Source organism: Chlorocebus sabaeus, chromosome 9 (genome assembly GCF_047675955.1).
Source record: "Chlorocebus sabaeus isolate Y175 chromosome 9, mChlSab1.0.hap1, whole genome shotgun sequence".
NCBI classification, from domain to species: Eukaryota; Metazoa; Chordata; class Mammalia; order Primates; family Cercopithecidae; genus Chlorocebus; species Chlorocebus sabaeus.
This window is the reverse complement of record NC_132912.1, coordinates 132,777,230-132,796,091: the sequence shown is the minus strand read 5'-3', so window position 1 is coordinate 132,796,091 and position 18,862 is coordinate 132,777,230.

Here is an 18,862-nt window from a genome sequence, read left to right as displayed (position 1 = left end):
TTTAAAAACTCAGTGTTCACCTTTGGAGGATGTTAGAGAACCAAGTCATTATTCTGAAAGCTGGTTTAAACAAGAAAGAAAGAAGTAAGCATTTCCCCAGCCTTTCCTGGATGAATCAGATCTGATCCCTGGTATGAATAGTATAACTAATAATCAATGAGAAGTTTCTTTTTGTAAAAGCATTACATCTTATAAAGGAAGAAGCAACAATAGTTCATCAGAATATCACCATTTGTCAATCTAGTAAATGAACCTGGGCAATGACTATCATGGGTTGCAACACCATAAAGAAGAGATCACCAGACACTGTTGCTCCTGACGGAAGTGCACACAGCTTCTTATTGCCCAAACAAACAAACAACAACAACAACAAAAACACTGAATGTGATTGAGCCTCTAGATCTCATTACTAACTTACAGGAAATGCAGAGAAAACACGTTAAACATACACATACATGCACGCGCACACACACGCCCCACTACAAGGCATGTAGTCAGCAAAATACACACTGTGGGAGACTCTACCAGTGAAATTTTGTTTTTCAAAAATAAATTGTAAGGGGTATGAGAGGGTAAGAAGGAGATGGAGATGGAGGAGAAGAAGAAAAAGAACACAAAGAACAAGAAGTAAAGAAGAAATGTACAGAGGAGAAGAGGCATACCAGGTGGTTGAAGTGGATCAAATTCATTTGGATCAAACAAACTAAAAAAAGAAGCATGAGACAACCAGGAAAAGTTGAACTCTGATTGGAAGGTAGAAAGGATTTATTGTTGACATTTTAGGTGTGATAGTGGTGTTTTGAGTCTATGCAGAGAGGGAAAGGAAAAATGAAAAAAGTGGCCACCAGTCACCATTTCACATCCCCAATCACCTATCAGATAAAGGAAAGTTAATGGAAGATTTTCTAATAAGGTTGATGGTGAATATTGAGTGTCAACTGGATTGAAGGATGCGAAGCATTGTTGCTGGGTGTGTCTGTGAGGGTGTAGCCAGAGTAGAGTAACATTTGCGTCAGTGGACCGGGAGAGGCAGACCCACCCTCAACTGGATGAGCACCATATAATCAGCTGCCAGCACAAAAGCAGGCACGGAAACAGCAGACTGGCTGAGTCTCCTGGCCTCCATCTTTCTCCCATGCCGGATGCTTCCTACCCTTGAACATCAGACTCCAAGTTCTCGAGCTTTTGGACTCGTGGACTTCTACCACCAGTGGTTTGCCAGGTGCTCTCAGACCCTCAGCCACAGACTGAAGGCTGCACTATCGGCTTCCCTACTCTTGAGATTTTGGGATTGGACTGGTTTCATAGCTCCTCAGCTTGCACATGGTCTATTGTGGGACTTCAGCTTGTGATCGTGTGAGTCAATCAAGTCCCCTTCATACATTCACCTACCCTATTAGTTCTGTCCCTTTAGAAAACTCTGACTAATTCATAAGGCAATCAGGCTGCCAGCATTGAATGGCCTGCTCTATCCCAACATCCCTACAGGTGGGACAGCCAAGCCCACTCGGTGGAGACACGGCCGACCCTCACCTCCTGATGCATCCCACAGGAGTGCTACCCTATAGAAGATCTTGACTGCAAGTTGTCCAGATTCTTGACGCATGGAACAAAAAACTGACACACAAACAAAGCAACAAAAGAGTGAAGCAAGGAAAGCGCAGGTTTATTGAAGTGAAAGTGCACCCTACAGAGTAAGGGCAGGTTAGAGCAAGCAGCTCGAGAGCTCCGATTACAATGTTCTTTAGGGTTTTTATAAAGCTAAAACAATCAGGTGGCTGGGCACGGTGGCTCACACCTGTAATCCCAGCACTTTGGGAGACCGAGGCAGGCAGATCGCCTGAGGTCAGGAGTTCAAGACCAGCCTGACCAACGTGGTGAAACCCCGTCTCTACTAAAAATACAAAAAATTAGCTGGGCGTGCTGGTGCACACCTGTAATCCCAGCTACTCGGGAGACTGAGGCAGGAAAATCACTTGAACACAGGAGGTGGAGGTTGCAGTGAGAAGAGATAGTGCCATTGCACTCCAGCATGGGGAACAGAGCAAGACTCCATCTCAAAAAAATAAAAAAAAGGTGACACCCCTAGGGGCCCTTTGGAGGCCTTCAATTGGTTACATCCTATGAAGGATTGGCCCACAACCAATCAGAGGCTGAAGTGGAGACTTGGCCCGAGGCTAATCAGAGATCAGAGGCTGAAGTGGAGACTTCTGTCTTGTCCACCTCCCCCCGCCCCGGGAGTGAGGACTTGGCCTGTGTGCTGTCCTATCTTGCTTAGAACTGTCTGCACCTGCCACTCTCTTGCTTGTGCCTTAACCCTTGGTTACCCTAATTCTCTGTCTTGGCTTGTCCAGTTAAGCACATGCAGAGCCCAGATCCAGGTCTCCCATCACCACAGCACAGACACTCATTTCCATGTGACTCTTGTGACAACAAAACACAAATGCAAAGGCTCCCCAATCCCTACGAGAGGATCTGACCTCCACATGGGAGAGGTGAGGGCACAGCAGGGGGTGGTGCTGGCTTTGCTTTTCTTCCTGCTGGTGTGGAACGATGACCCTAGGTGGCCCCGCAGCAACCTCCCACTACCTCACCACGTGCCCATGGGGCAGTGTAAGGAAGGGCTGGCTGCACCAGGAGAAGGGGAAGAGGTACACTTCTTCCTTCCCGATGCAAATGCTGGTTTAGCATTTCCATCATATCAGACCTGGGGCATCACAAATAAAACTGAAAGCCAGGCCCTGTGAGCCAGACTCAGTTACTGGGGAATGAAAGGCAAGGGTCAGGCTGGGAACTTGTCTAAAATGAGGGAAGGACCTCTGTTAGGGACAATGTGTGGTTGCCTGGCCCAGAAGAGCAAGGGCCTGGAAATCAGATGCACTAGGTCGTGTCCAGAACTAAGTTCAAAGGAATCAGCACCCACCCAGCCAATGGGTCCAGGCCAGAGGAGACCACACACTTGAGTCAATTTGCATGAGCCCCTGAGACCAGGAGCCTGGGGGAACAGGCCGTATTGTGAGGGCACCTGTACTTGCAGCACTAGAAGATTCCTGGAGAATGGGCCTGTCTTTTGCAGGAGCTGCTTTGTGCCCCAGAGCACAAGTAATGCCGCATGACAGGCCAGGGGGGCAAGAGCACTCTCACCGGTCAGTGAGGACCAGGGACACCTGTCAAGAGCAGAGGCAGGTGAAATGTCATGCCCAAGTGACTCTGCAGACTTCAGGCCACAAGGGACGGGGACCTAGGAAGGAACGACATGAAGGGATCTTTTGCAAATACGCTCAGGCAGGGAGCCCGGGAAGTAACCAGAGGGGACGGTGGCCAAGAAAAGGGCCAGAGGCCGCAGGCTGAGGCTGGGGGCAAAGGGCCACAGGACGGTGCATCCTTGCAACAAGTGTGGCCTCAGTGGTGCTCATGGAGCACTTTCAGGTTTCCAGCAAGCAGTCAGGGCCAGACACAGCACCCCAGGCCTGGGGATCCAAGGCCTGCTCAGCTCACATGGGGAGTTCCTCCATGCTTCCTGCTGGGGTGGTAGCCAGTCAAGGAACCAGAGTAGGCCAGCTTTGAACACCCCCAGGACCCACAGCCCCTACCCTGCTGAAGCTTTAGCCACCCAGTCTCCTCTGCAGACCATCAGCTCCTGAACACCAGATGACAACTTCTCTCTGTGTCCCTGTGCCCGGTACAAGATCCGCCGCAAATGGGGACTGGTAAATGCTAAACAGAACTTCAACATTCTCCTAGGCTACCTCACACACATGGGTCTCCGAAATTGTAATAGTATCATCCACGCTTGCTTCCTTCACCTGAATCTACCAATTGCTCAGGTTCAAGGTAACCATCAAAAAGGCAGAAAACAAAATGAGAGACAGCACCCTGCAAAGGGAAAGGAAACACCTGACATTAGCATGACACCTGACATTTTAGCATGTCCAACCTATGCCTAACAGCTGGATACAGTAATTCTGTGCATGAAAGCCCAGAACAGTACAATAAAACATCTTTTGGACCAATACAATTCTGGTACTTATTATTATTTTAATATTTGCTTTTTTCCAAATTTCACTTGTATTAAACACTGGCCCAATAAGAAAATTTTACTTCATGTAGATCACTGGTTCCAAACCTGGTGGTAGATGACACCTGCCCACACAGCATGTTAAACACACATGCCCCAGACCTTCTAATTCAGCTAGTCTGAGACACTTGTGTTGTAATGAGCTCACCAAGTGTTCTGGAAGCTGCCAGTCCTGGGAGGCATTTGGGAACTGTTGGGGTTGCCAGTGAGAATTGCCCCATTGACGGAATCATATCAAACTTCACCCTGATGTGAGTGAACATCTGTGGCCATGGACAGCAGTATCTGTAGTGACATCAGCAAACATTTGCTGAACGTTTATGCTATGATGGGTACTTGGTAGGTACCATCTCATTTAACCTTCACAACAATGCCGTTGAGATATTTGTGGTTATTGTCTCATTTTAATGACATGCCAAATGAGACCAGAAAAGACAATAAGCCATTTGCCCAAAAGATCAAACAGCCGGTAAAGAAGGAATCCAGGACACACACTCAGCCCAGGAAACCCAGGGCTTATGGTCTTACCAGTACGCAAAGATAACTTTGAGGGTTTCGTACAAGCTGCATTTAAGAATCATTTGCCAATGTAATAAAACTTAATTCTCCCCTTTCTGCAGTTAGTAAACTTTCCAAATATACTGCGCTGCCAAACACTTTTGCAAAGAAAAACATATTGTTCCTCTTCCTCTTAAATGTAAAAAGGAGAGAGAGGGAAATAACTTGAGAAAGTAACGTATCTGGCAGTTTTTATACCTGACACATCTCTAAACGTTCTACCTCTATTGCAGTGTTCCCAAATTCTTAAGCACTTAAAAAGCATCAAGTAAAAGCCTACAGAACTCAAGGAGGAAAAGTCCACTCATCTGAATGTGGCAACTCCATGGCTCACTTTCCATCTCCTCAAAAAGACAAATCACCACAGCCTTCCTCAGGAGAGTTTCTGATGCCTCTTTCCTGCTTAGAGCCTGGGGCTTCTACACACCTGCAAAGGGCAGGGGCCACTTCTGGCTCAGCAGCTGCCATCTCCTAAGAAGACAAGAGAGCTTTTCAACAATAAAAGACTCAGAAAATCCTCTTTCAAAATTAACTGCTAAGAACTTCTGCTGCCAGCCACAAAGGATTTACTGCTACAGGAGTTGTCCTCCTGCCATAAACAACTACAAAACCAGACAAATACATAAAACAACTGTTTTCTGGAAGAAAAAAAAAAGTGGAAAAAAGACAATGCAATACTGTTGACCCTGATTGAGAGGAAACAAATGAGGTGAATCCCAGATTAGTGCCTGGACAGTAAACTGGCTGGTTCCAGGCCATGGTGCAGGTGGGGAAGACCCAAACAGAGCTTGGGGGTCTCTCTGAATTGAGAAGGTCAGAGGCTGTGGAGGTTAAAGCAACTAGAATCTGAGGAGCAGAATTCCAAACTGGAGGGAGCTCTGTCCAGAAAGACTTCCAGCAATCTGCCTAAGGGCTCCCTTGAGTCTTTGACTAAATACAAATCTGCACATGGAGCTCCCCCAGGCTGGGCAAGATCAGCTCCTCCAGAAGCAGAGTGATCAGAATCTATCAGACAAACAATTCCCAGAGCTCGCACAGGATTGCAAATTGTCCAGCTTTCCCCAGACAGATTGGAGAGGCCTCACAGGCATTCCACAGAGACCCCAGAAGTGTAAGTCTTTAAAAATGGAGCTAAATTAGCTGTGCAATAAAGCTACCTAGACCTTCTCTAAAACAGCTTAAAAGTGAACCTCAAAAAGATCACACTAATCCAAAGGTAATTTATATATACCTGCCAGAAAAAGTCCACCACTGTTAAATAAATGAAACAAAACCCTGAACTCAACAAGAAAACGTCCCGCATCTCATGAAAATACATACAAAAAAGCCAGAAAATGTGTCCCATAACCAGTAGAGAAATCCATCAATAGATAAAAACACAGAAAAGACAGAAATGAGGGAATTAGCAGAGAAGTACGCTAATGTAACCATTATAAATTTGCTCTATGTGCTAAAACAGGTAAAGAAAATAGGAATGCAATGGGAAGTGAAAGACATTTTTTAAAACTCAAATAAAACTTCTGGACATGAAAAATACAGCATCTGAAATTTTAATAATATACAAAATAAGAACAGCAGATTAGACACTGTAACACGGCGAAATCCCGTCTCTACTAAAAAATACAAAAATTATCTGGGCCTGGTGGCGAGTGCCTGTAATCCCAGCTACTCAAGAGGCTGAGGCAGGGAGAATTGCTTGAACCCAGGAGGTGGAAGTTGCAGTGTACCAGGATCATGCTACCGCACACCAGCCTGGGTTTGGAGGCTTAATTGGCCCCATTTTTAGGAAAATTACATCAATCGAGGGGTAGCTGTTGAGATATTCATGATTAAAATAGACACAGCAAGACTCCATCTCAAAAACAAAAAAAAAAGAAGACATCAGTGAACTTGATTACATAGCAATAAAAACTATACAAAATGAAGTACAGATCAAAAATATGAACAGAGTCTCAGTAACCTGTGGGACAATACAAAGTGGTCTAATATATGTGTAACTGGAGTCCAATGAGGAAAGAAGAGAGAAAGGAGACCAAAAATAAATTTGAAGAAATCATAGCTAAACATTTTCCAAATTAAGAGAAAACTATAAACCCAAAGATTCAAGGACCTGAACAAATGCTATACTTGATAAATATAATAAACTAAGAAGTAATCAAAATAACACAGGTATATCATAATCAAATTGCTGGAAATTGGTGTTAAAAAGAAAAACTCAAAAGGAACCAGAGAAAAACACACACTATGTGCAAAGGAATAAGGGATAACAGAGTTCTCACCAGAAATTATACAAGACAAAGGACAATGAAATTATATAATTAAATTGCTGAAAGAAAAAAAAAGTCAACCTAGAATTCTACACCCAGTGAAAATATATTTGAAAAATAAAGCAAAACACAGACTTTGTGAAACAAAAACTGTAATAATTAATTGGCTCTACAAAACAGAAAACTCCACAAAAAATATAGGAAGCTCTTTAGGCAAAAGGAAATGTGCTTACATTATACATAAATCCTAGAGCAAACAAATATCATCATCATCATTATCATCATCAGAGAAAAACAAATAAGCAAATAGTGAAGATACAATTAAATATTAAAACTACTCAATCGAAAAGAAGGACAGAAAAGAGGGAAAACGATCAAGGAACACAAAGACGGGTGAAAAATAGAAAATAAATTAAAACATGGTAAACTTAAACTCAACCATATTGATAATTATGTTAAATGTAAAAGGTCTAATCACTTCAATAGAAGGCATAAATTTTCAGACTTCTTAAAACAGAAAGACCCACCATATGCTGTCTACCATAAATCCCAGAAAATGTAAAGTCATAACAAATAGGTTAAAGGTAAAAGATTGAAAACAATGATATACGTCAAACTGTAAGAAAAAGAAATCTTTAGTGGCTGTATTTTGTCCAACAAAGTAGACTTCAAAAAGAAATACTACCAAGAATAAAGAGAAACTCTTGAAAATAAAAAAAATAGGACCAATTCCTCTGAAAAATATAAAAACCATAAGTATTAAGCACCTAATAACAGAGATTCAAAATATATGTAGTAAAACTGATAGAAATGAAAAGAGAAATCTACAAGTACTACTGTTTCAGTAATTGATACAAGGAGATAAAAAATAAAAAAAAACTGCTAAGGACATAGAAAACTGAACAACACTAACATACCAACTAGAATTGACATTTATAGGAGACTTTACCCAACAATACCAGAATTCGCTATAGAACATTTACCAAGACAGATCATAATCTGAGTAATAAAATAAGACTCCATTTACTTTAAATAATCAAAATATTACATAGTACATTCTCTGGCCACAGCAGAATTAAATTAGACATCAATTACAGAAAGCTATTGGGAAAAAATTTCAAATATGTAAAAAATAAACAGCACACCCTACATATGAAATGGGTCAAAGGAAAAATTGTGAAGGCATTTAGAAAATACTTTAACTATATTAAAATAAAAATGCAAATTATTAAAATGTATATAATACAACTAAAGCAATGTTTAAGGAGAAATTTATAGTAATAAATGCTTATGTTAGAAAAAAGGACAGATTTAAAGTTAATAAACTAAACTTTCAACTAATAGAAAAAAAGAACAGGCCGGGAGTGGTGGCTCACGCCTGTAATCTCAGCACTTTGGGAGGCCGAGGCAGGTGGATCACGAGGTCAGGAGTTCAAGACCAGCCCGGCGAAGATGGTGAAACCCCATCTCTATTAAAAATACAAAAAAAAAAAAAAAAAAAAAAAATTAGCTGGGCGCAGTGGCAGGCACCTGTAATCCCAGCCACTTGGGAAGCTGAAGCAGGAGAATTGTTTGAACTCGGAGGGCGGAGGTTGCAGTGAGTCAAGACTGCACACTGCACTCCAGCCGGGGTGACAGAGTGAGACTCCATCTCAAAAAAAAAAAAAAAGAAAAGAAAAAGAAAAAGAGAACAAATTGGACCCAACATACGTAGAGGGAAGGGAATAATAAACATTACTGGAAAGCAATGAAATAGAAAATAGACAATCAATAGAGAAATTTGCTGAAACAATAAAGAATAAAACAATGAAACAAAAAGCTGATTCACTAAAAGAAAATCAGTAAACTTGATTAATGCCTAGCCAGATTGATCAAGAAGAAAAAGAGAGAAAACAAATTACTATTATCAGGAATGAAAGAGAAGATATCACTACAGACCTTACAGACGTTAAAAGGATAGTAAGAAACTATAATAACAATTCTATTCCCATCAATTTGAAAACTTGGACGAAATGAAATAATTATTTGAAAGACATCAACTAGCAGAGCTCACTCAAGGACAAATAGATAACCCGAATAGTTCTTAATCAAAATTGAATTTATAGCTACAAATGTTTTAGAAAGAAAATTCCAAGCTCGAATACATTCACTGATAAACTCTACTAAATATTTAAGAAACAATGCCAATTCTACATGGACTCAGAAAATAGAAGAGAATGAAAACACATTTAATGAGGTCAGCATTACTGTGTTACCAAAAGCAAAGATATTACCAAAAAAAAGAGACTATTCCATATGCTTATGCATATAGTCTTAAAAATCCTTAACAAAATACTAGCAAATAAAATATAGTATTATGTAAAAAGGATGATAAATCATGATCAATTGGAATTTAAGCCAGAACTATAAGCCTGGTTTAGCATTTAAAAATTAAACAATGCAACATTTCATAAAAGATAAAAAGCAAAACCTCAATGGAGGCAGAAAAATCATTTGATAAGAAATTAACATCCACTAGTAATAAATAAAAACTCTCAGCAAGTTAAAAACAAAAGGAAACTTTCTCAGCCTGATAAAGGGCATCTATAGACACTCACGACTAACATCATACTTAATGATGAAAGGTTGATTCTGAGATGAGGGACAAGGCAAGACTGTCTCCTCTCACCACTTCTATTCAACATTATGGTGGAAGTCCTAGTCAGTGAAAAAGGCAAATAATAATAATAATAATAACAATAGGCATATAAATAAAAGGAAGAGATAGAACTGTCTTTATTCACCAACATAATTGTCTATATAGAACATTCTGAAGCCTACAAAAAGAAACTACTACAGACAATATTTAATTTACAAAGGCCTTAGGATACAAGGTCAATATATGATTATATTTCTACTAGCACAGTATCAATGAACAATTGAAAACTGAAAACCTAAAATAAAATACCATTTACAATAGCAACCAAAAAGAAAACTCATGAAATCTTTAGAGAGCCAGATATGTTCACAATTTGTACATTAAAAACTATAAAACACTGAGAGAAATTTTTAAAGACTTAAACGGGGAGATGTACCATATTCACGGATCAGAGTACTCAATATAGCTAATAGATTGATGCTCCCCACATTGATATATGGATTTAATACAATACCAGTCAAAACCTTTGCATGCTTTTCTGGTAGAAATTGACAAGCTGATTCTAAAATTTATGTGGGAATAGAAAAGATCATAAATAGCCAAAACAATTTGCAAAGACTTTTTAAGTTGAAATTTGCACTTCCTGATTGTAATAGTTATTATAAAGCTTTAGTAATGAAGAAAGTGTAACATTGGCAAAAGGATAGGCAGATAAATATAGAGCATAATAGGGAATCCAGAAATAGATCCACACATACATAGACTTGATTTTCAGCAAAGGTGCAAAGGTAGTGCAGAGAAGACAGGGCAATTTTTATGAAAGGTATTGAAGTAAGTGGATATCAACATGAAAAAAAAAGCCCTCAACCCTACCTCACACATTATACAAAATAAACTCAAAGTCAATCATAGACCTAAACACAAGAGCTGAAACCATAAAACTTCTGGAAGAAAACATAGGAGAATCCTCGTGATGTTGAGTTAGGTAAAGATTTTTTAAATAAGACACAAAAAGGCAACAACGTGGATGAATCTCAAAGGTATTAAGCCAAGAAAAAGAAGCCAGACACAACAGAATACATACTGTATAGTTCCATTTAAGTTACACTCCAGAAATGACTTATGTAATCTACAGTAACAGCAGATTAGTGATTGCCGGGCATGGTGGAGATTGCCTGGGAACTTATTGTAGTGAAAGAAATGTTTGGTGTCTTTACTGAGGCTGTGGTTGCATGGGTGTCTAACTAAATGTGTCAAAACTCATCAAAATGTACATACAATGGATGTGTTTTACTCTATGTAACTGTACATCAATATAATTGATTTTCTGGAAATTAGATATCAAGAATCTCTAAACTTGACCTTTGGGTGGATTTCATCAGACTGAACCCAAGAAAAGTTAGGCGTTTCCAATCTAGTTGTCCTTTGTGGTAGAAGGGTTGATTTCTGAGCTGCCAGTTTTAGATATTTATTTGAACCGAACATAAACCTGTGGTCATTTGGTAACCAGCTGCCAGTGAATAACTTTATGGTGGTAGAATTATTGTAGCTTTTCCATCAGAATATAGAAAGTGATTTCTCTTTAGACTGAAACCATTTTTGCTAACAAAACCCTATTAATGTGGGTCATAAAAGTGGCCATGCTAAATGCCCTTTACAGGGAAGGTGGGGACAGCCAAGCCTCCTGGTGAGGACCCGGGTCCCCTTTCCCTTACTGCATGTCCCAGGCAGGGGCCTTCTTTGAGGTTCTCTCCAGGCATGGAAGTCCTGTGTGCATAGCATCAAGTTCTACTGCTGTGGTGCTGGCTCCTGGAGCTGTGCCCAGGGAACACACACCATCCTGACAGCACCCAGCCCTGCTAAAGCCAGGAAATTTTTATCATCTCCATTGTAAACTGAGGCACAGAGATTCTGAGAAGTCTTCTGAGTGGCATATCCAAGGCCAGACCAGGTTCCTGAAGTCCTAGTCCAGAGTTTATTCCACGTCTTTGCTGTCTCCCCACCAAGGCGAGGTTGTCTTCATCACATCATCCTTCTTCAGCTGAGACTCAACCCTCTAGTCCTCTCAATTTCCTGCCTGGAGTTGTGCAGAGGATCTCGCATTTCTGTGGCAATTCACAGTTCTCCATGACCTTTTCCACAAATGACCTTATTTGTTAATCAGTCAACAACCACACACACACTCCTTCCACTAGCTGAAGCCCCCTCCCCTGCAGCTGCATCTTCTCACCCCTGCAGCTGGGATCTCAGTAACCAGCCAGCCTGCCTCTCACCACCCCAGATGCAGACAAATCAAGTCATTTCATGAGCAGAATCCCAGCTGTCTCTTCTGTGTTTCATGCTATAAATCAAACTTAATTCTGGAGGATTTTTCCTTAAGGCTGGTGATATTTACCCTTTAAAATGAAGTTTTCCCCACGACCCATCAAGGATAAGCTGATATTCCCAGACACTCAAAGGAATCTCTGAGGAACAAGAACATTAACAGAGCAAATAACCCAACTTCAGCCAAATCCAGGAGGCCACTGCACAGCCCATCTCCATCACTGCTGAGTGTCTGCTGCTTCCTGAAAGAAGACTTTGGAAATGCAATATATTCAAAAGGCACACGGCTGCTTCCCGGGGTTCCCCACAGGCAGAATTCATAAAATTCCAGACTCTCTCAGATAAAGAAAGCTTTACAAATTATCGTATTCGATCATCTTCTCATGCTTGAAGGAAAACCATGTATGGGTGGGTGTGCAACCTCAGCTGTATTGCCTTTTGTGATGGGAGGCTCACTATACCCAAGGCAGCATCAACAATTTTGGTCCACACAACCCATTGAAAGTGTTTCCTTACTTCATACAGAAATGACCTCTAGGTGGCCTACCAGCTTTGGTTCTGAATTGAGGCTTTCAGTCTTGGCCATGGCTAGGGAGAGGGAGGTGGGGCAGGAGAGAAGAGGAGGAGCCAAGGGGAAGTTTGGTCAGAACTCTGGTCCAAATCACAGTGTCCAAGACCACAGAGGCCTAGGCACCTGCCGGGGGGATGGGCAGCTGAGGTGGGGGCACGCTAGCAGTGGCAATGCCCAGTGAGAGAAACAATTCAGGCCCCATGACCTGTGCCCTCTGGCATTACTCCCATGATTCTGTTACCAGACATGGAAAAGAGAACTTTGCAGATGTCATTAAGGTTATTAATCAGTTAATCTTGTAATAGTGAGGTTGTCTTGGATAATCAGGGTGAACTCAATCACAGGAGCCTGGAAAAGCAAAAGAGAAGAGCGGAAGAGAAAGAGAAGATCAAAGTGCAAACAGAACCTGGCCCATCCTGGCAGGCTTGGAAAGAAGGAGAAGAAATTGAATTCTGCCAATAACGAGCAAGCTGGAAAGAGGACCTTGAGCCCCGGGTGAGCTCCAACCCCAGCCAGCACCTTGTTTCAACCCAGTGAGGCCCTGGGAAGACAGTCTAGCCTTGCCATACTGGAATTCTGATTTACAGAACATGGGATGAGAAATGTGTGTTACTTAAGCTATTAAAGTTGTGGTAATTCATTGCAGCAGCTAGAGGAAACAAATGCACTCACTCTTGGAAAGTTCTACCTGCTGGGTCCAACCAGCGTGGAGGACTCCATGCAGTGGCTGCAGGCCATGGACAGTGGACAGGTCCAGACCCTGGAGAAGGCAGCTGGCACCAGCTGGGCAGAGTTCTAGGGGCAAGGCTCCTCTGGGGGTGCTGAACCTGGCACAATGTGCTAATCCCTCCAGATGCAGAAGTGTAAGCCCAAGCAGAAGCCCAGCCATGGGGACAAAGCCTCTTGGCAGGATGGGGCAGCTGCAGATCCATGGCCCACCCCAGGAGCAGTGAGAAGCTAACTGCAAACAGTTACCACTGGCCAGGGCTGGGCAGAGTGGTGCCAACGGTAGGAGCTGGACCTGGCAGGAGCAGCAGGGTGCACCTGCAGGGCGTGTCTCATCGGGCTCCCAGCACTGCCTCTCGCCAGCAGGCCTGCAGGAGTCATCACTCACCAGCTCTCGGCAGACCAGGGAGTGGAGGGGCAGTGAGAACGGGGCCCAGGCAGGCTCTGGCTCCACTCTGCGAGCTCTGTCCATTTGCTGTGCTTGCAGCCATGATGGCAGTGGTACTGACCTCCACTTCTTCTGTCACAACGTTGTGAATGGCCTTCCTGGGATTGCATCTGGGGACATACCAGAGCACAGAAAATATTACATACAGAGGCAGCTAACTACATGTCACATGAAAGTGCAGCTGGCAGGGCCCAATGGACACAAGAAGGTGGCCCCTGAGTGGCCAGGTTGCCGAGTGGCCTACCTGGGCAGGATTTTGGAAAATGGAGAAAGCCAGGGAAGAATGAGGGACTGGGAAGATGCAGCTTGCTGGCTGCCCAACTCCCCAGCTGGGCCACGGACTCCCCTAGCTCTCCTTCAAGCCATCCTTGTTCTCACAGGGTCCTCTTGTTTTCAAAATGCCTGTTCACTTTAGGAAATCTTTAAAATGTAAATAAACCCCAGCAACCACAATCACCTGCACACTATCACCCAGAAATAACCACAATTCATGATTTGATGTAGAGTCTTCCAGAAGTTCATCCCACAATACCTGTCTATATTTTTATATTGCTCACCTTGGATCATAATGATTTAACGTTCTCTTTGTCTACTTAACATTTGCTTATCTTGCACCTGTTTCCTTGCATTAAATGCACTTTCCTTCTCATCCAGACCCTTCTGGAGCTCCAGCCAGCAAGGACAAGCCCCAGAGTTCTTGTCTAGAGTTCCGACCTCGTTCCCCACAGGCTAACTTCAGGGCACCCTTTCTCCGTAAGCCCTCTGTCCCGCAGGAGGGCTAACCTTGCAGGCAAGCACAAAGGCTCATTTACAAAGTCTTATGAAAATCCCAGCCCTGCAGCTTCCGGGAACCTGCTAGACTAACACTGGCAGGGGGCGGGCTCTGCCTGGGGTCACCATGGATGGGACAGTGGCAAGCATGCCAGCCAGAGGAGGAGGTGGCCACCACAGGCGGAGCCCCAAGGTCCCCACCTGAGCACAGCCCATGGAGGATCACATCCAGGCATCACCCTAATCTGCAGTTGAGATGCCCCTTCCACATGGGATCACTCTGCACCCCTGCCCTATTCAGGCTGATTTTATGGGACATTTTACGATGTGACCACTGCTGGGTATAAGCCAGGAACAACTGGCCCTTGGAAAGCACACATTTTTACGGTGCTTCCTTCACATTTGATTTCTATTTGTCTAAAATGACCTGCAATAAAATGAAAACGTGCATCGTGAAGTCGCGAAACTGTTCACCCTTACGGTATTTCAGGTGGCTGCAAACATCCACAGACCTTGTTACCCGAAGCCTGGACCCAGTGCTCAGTGGACGTGCCCATAAAAATTAAATGACATACAAACATTGTCTGCAGACTCGGGAAAGGATAGAGCGTCAGGTAGCACGAGACACATTTTCACTGACTTCTGTGTTTTGGAGATGCCTCTCGGCCTCCGGGGCCAGGAGAGGATGGGAGTCTGCAAAGCCAGAGCCATGCGAGGCTGCTGAGGGCTGAAAGTCTTTCTGCCAGTGGCCTGCCGTGCACAGACTCTCCTGCCATCCCCATCGGGCACGTGCCTTCTGTGCCAACGCCCCCCTTCCTTTACAAGTCCAGTCTCGGCACTGACATCTAGCATCACCATTCCTAGAACCTGCTTTCCTGCTGGCACCGCCTCCACTCCTACCCACAGCCAGCCCTGAGAACCAGCTTTGCCAGGCATGGAGAAGAGAAGGCCTGGCCCGTAGGTGGTGTGGTGTGAAGATCAAGGCAATGACGGGGGACAGCACTTGGCATAGAGCCTTATGCACAGTAAACACTGAACAGTCTCATGACTGCCATCATCACTGCTGCAAGCCTGCACTGCCCTGGGCTGGGCCTCACCGTGGCCTCCACCATCCTCCTGGTCTCTTCCCCTTCCCCAGGGCAGCTGGCATCTTCCTAAAGCATCCAACTTTAGGAACTGCAACTCGTGTCTGCCTGGGCTGGGCTCTCACTCTGCTGGGCTCTGAAACCATCTCTGCCCCTCCCTGCAGAGCTCTCACCACCCTGTGACCACTGGCACCAGCAGCTCTAAGCTCCGATGAGGAGGAAGGGAGGGAGGCCCAGAAGTACCCAGTGCCGCAGCAGTGGTTAGAAGACAGGCACCGCGTCCAGTCGGAGCTGCAGCATTTATATGCACAGACTGTGTTCCTAGAGAAATTTTACAACAAACCTCTGATGTCACATTAATTTTAAAAGCTCTTCTGTTTGTATTACAGCAACCTGCCCGCTCGGGGGAGACGTTCCTGCTCCAACACCAGAAATGTATCACAAATGATGGAGGAAAACATGGTTCCCAGCCACTAAGAAAACAAACCGTATGATCCCCCAAAAAGGGAAGATTTGCTGACATTTTAAATGCAGAACAGAGAAATGAAAAAAGGAAAAAGTAGTTTATATAGAAAAACTAATTTATGTCAGTTGTATATGTGTGAGGCCTCCAAATACGCTGGATCCTATGCGGAATAAACAACTCTGCCATAGCCCTGCCAGCATTTCTAGCTCAGAGGCCAGGAAGACAGGTCATGGGCATTGCCCACACTGAACCTGGCAGAGGTGTAGGCTTTCATTGACTTTATATTTCAATTATTGCCACTTTAAGTTGCATAAGCTTTAAAAACAGTGGCCCTGGCAGCCTCCTCTAAAATTAGGTGTGTGATGGTTTCCTTGTGTCTCCAGCCTCAGCAGCTTCAGAGTTGATAGATAGGCATGTGCCGGCCATGGGAACCAGAAAACCTTCCTTTACCCCAAACAACTAGCAGGATTCCCGTCCCCTGTGTGCACATCAGAAAGCTGGGCCCCAGGGTGAGCAGGGGCCAGGTCACTGGGGCGGCAGAGCCAGGCCTGGTCTGCAGAAGGGCCTGGCTAAAAAGTCCTTAAGAACGGGAGGCCAAGTGGCCCCGGGTGCAGGAAAAGTCCAGCGTGGAGTCGGAGCCAGGCTGGGAGGCAAAAGTCTGTGTACTGGGGGGAGCTGCACAAATCGATGTGGTCAGTGGAATTACAGATGCCCACGATTCAACACCCACAGCCTATGCACGCGTCACCTTCCATGGCAGTGGGGACTTAGCAGCTGTGGCTGAGCTGGGAGATGATCCTGCATCATCTGGGGGCCCAGTGGGATCACAAGGGCCTCCTCACAGAGGGACAGGAGAGTCAGGGTCAGAGACGGGACGACGGCAGAGGCAGAGGGTCGAGGGCCAGCCCCATGCTGAGCCTGGGGCCTCCAGGAGCAGACACTGCAAGGAGCAGACACCCCTCCAAGCCTCAGGGAGCACAGCCTTGCCACCCCATTCTGGACTGCTGCCTCTTGCTAGATAACAGCTGTGCTGTCTGACACTGCTCGGTGTGTGGGTGTGTGGATATTTGTCCCCGCAGCCCCAGGAGGCTTGCATGGGCATCAGTGCCATCTTTGGGGTGTTCTGCTGTAACCCCATTAGGCACAGAAAGGAGAACTGAGCTTCCCCTCGCCTCTCGGAAGGACACCAGGTCAGCCCCCTCACCCAGGAAGATCTCAGAGTGTTAAGAGTCTCCAACCTCCAGAGGCACAGAGACAGAGCTTCCGAGGGATAGAAGCTCCCAGCTTTGCTGGGACTGAGAGAGACCGTGGCCTCACGAAGACAGGTGACTCCCCAGGCTGAGAGGATTCAGAGTCTGGGCAGCGGGCAAAATGAACCCACTGGGCAGTCACAATGGGGGTTGGCTGTGGGGCTTTCAGGGAGAGCTTGGAGAAGCGGCTCCTTATGCAGGTGGAGGGGGCCTCTGGGCTATGGGGACACAGCCACAGTCACTAAGAAGCAGGTTCCCTGGAGGACGCAGGTGGGGCAGGGGCTGAGTAAAGGGCAGGAAGAGCTCCTGCCTGGGGTCACCTGCCCTGCCCCACCCTCCCTTCAGTGGAGGCTGGCTGAGCCTCTGCAGTGCCTCTCCCAAGCCCCTGGGAAGGAAATTTGCAAAGTCTCACCTCCCATTTTGAGAAGTGGGATGCCCATCCCCAACCCCACCCTACCCTCGCCTTAAAGATTGAAGCCTCTCATCTTCCCTGATGATCTTGGATAGGCGGACAGCGTCCTTTCCAGGAAAGAGCACTGAGCAGGGTGGGGCTGGGGTGCAGTCCTTCTATCTCCATCATCTCCTCGGAGTTAACCCTGAAAGTATCTGCTCTGGGGATTCCAGGGAGATTAGAGTAGGGGGAGCAGTGGGGTTGGCTCAGAGCAGAGCATCATGGAACACACAGACCCCGCCAGGTGCCCCACCCTGCCTGGGGACAAGTGAGTGGACACAGCCATGGGAGTGACCCAGGTGAGCAGATCTACCTGCCTCAGCACAGCCGCCCCACACAGGACCCTCAGCTGCATCTCAGCCCTGCTCTGCCCATCTCTCCAGGAATGCTGAGGACCAAATGTCCTTGACCCACCCACACCTATTCTTCTGAAAACGTGCATTTCAAAGAAGGCCCTGGGGAAGGTGATGACAAAATCCCAATACCGCATCTCCAGTAGGGGAGGTCAGGTCCTCACATCTGAGAAACGGGCTGTGCGGCGTGGGGCAGGAGCCTTCTGTCCACTTCCTGATCACCACATCCCCGCAAGGACTGAACTCTAACCTTGTTTTCCTGCTCAAATCCCTGTTTAAGAAGCCTGGGGAAAGTCACCCTTACAAGCCATAAAATTGTGTTAAATGGGTCTCTTTTGCCCAGTATATCATGGCCTGCTTTCCAACCGGACTCTGGCCTGGCCTCACGTGACAGACAGCAGACCCCCTTATCTTAACTCAAGCATTCCTTTCTACTGACCCCGAGGCTTTAGATGAAGCTCAACTCTTTCAACCAGCTGCCGAGAAAGAATCTCTAAACCCACCTATGACTTATAAGTCCCCACTTCAAGATGTCCCACCTTTGAAGATAGCTATATACCAAACCAATGTGTATCTCCCATGTATTGATTTATGATTTTACCTGCAATTCCTGTCTTCCTAAAATGTATAAAACCAAGCTGTAACCTGATGGCCTTGGGAGTGTTTTCTCAGGGCCTCTTGAGTCTGTGTTTCCCCAGGCCGTGGTCACTCATATGGCTCAGAATAAACCTCTTTAGATATTTTGGCAGAGATTGGCTTTTTCATTGTCACCTCATATTCTTCCCTCCTTCCCGGTCTCTCCATGCCGACCCCCTCTTGGAGCTTTTCCCACTTGGAGGACCCCAAAATGCCCTTCACTGACCTCCCCTACTCAC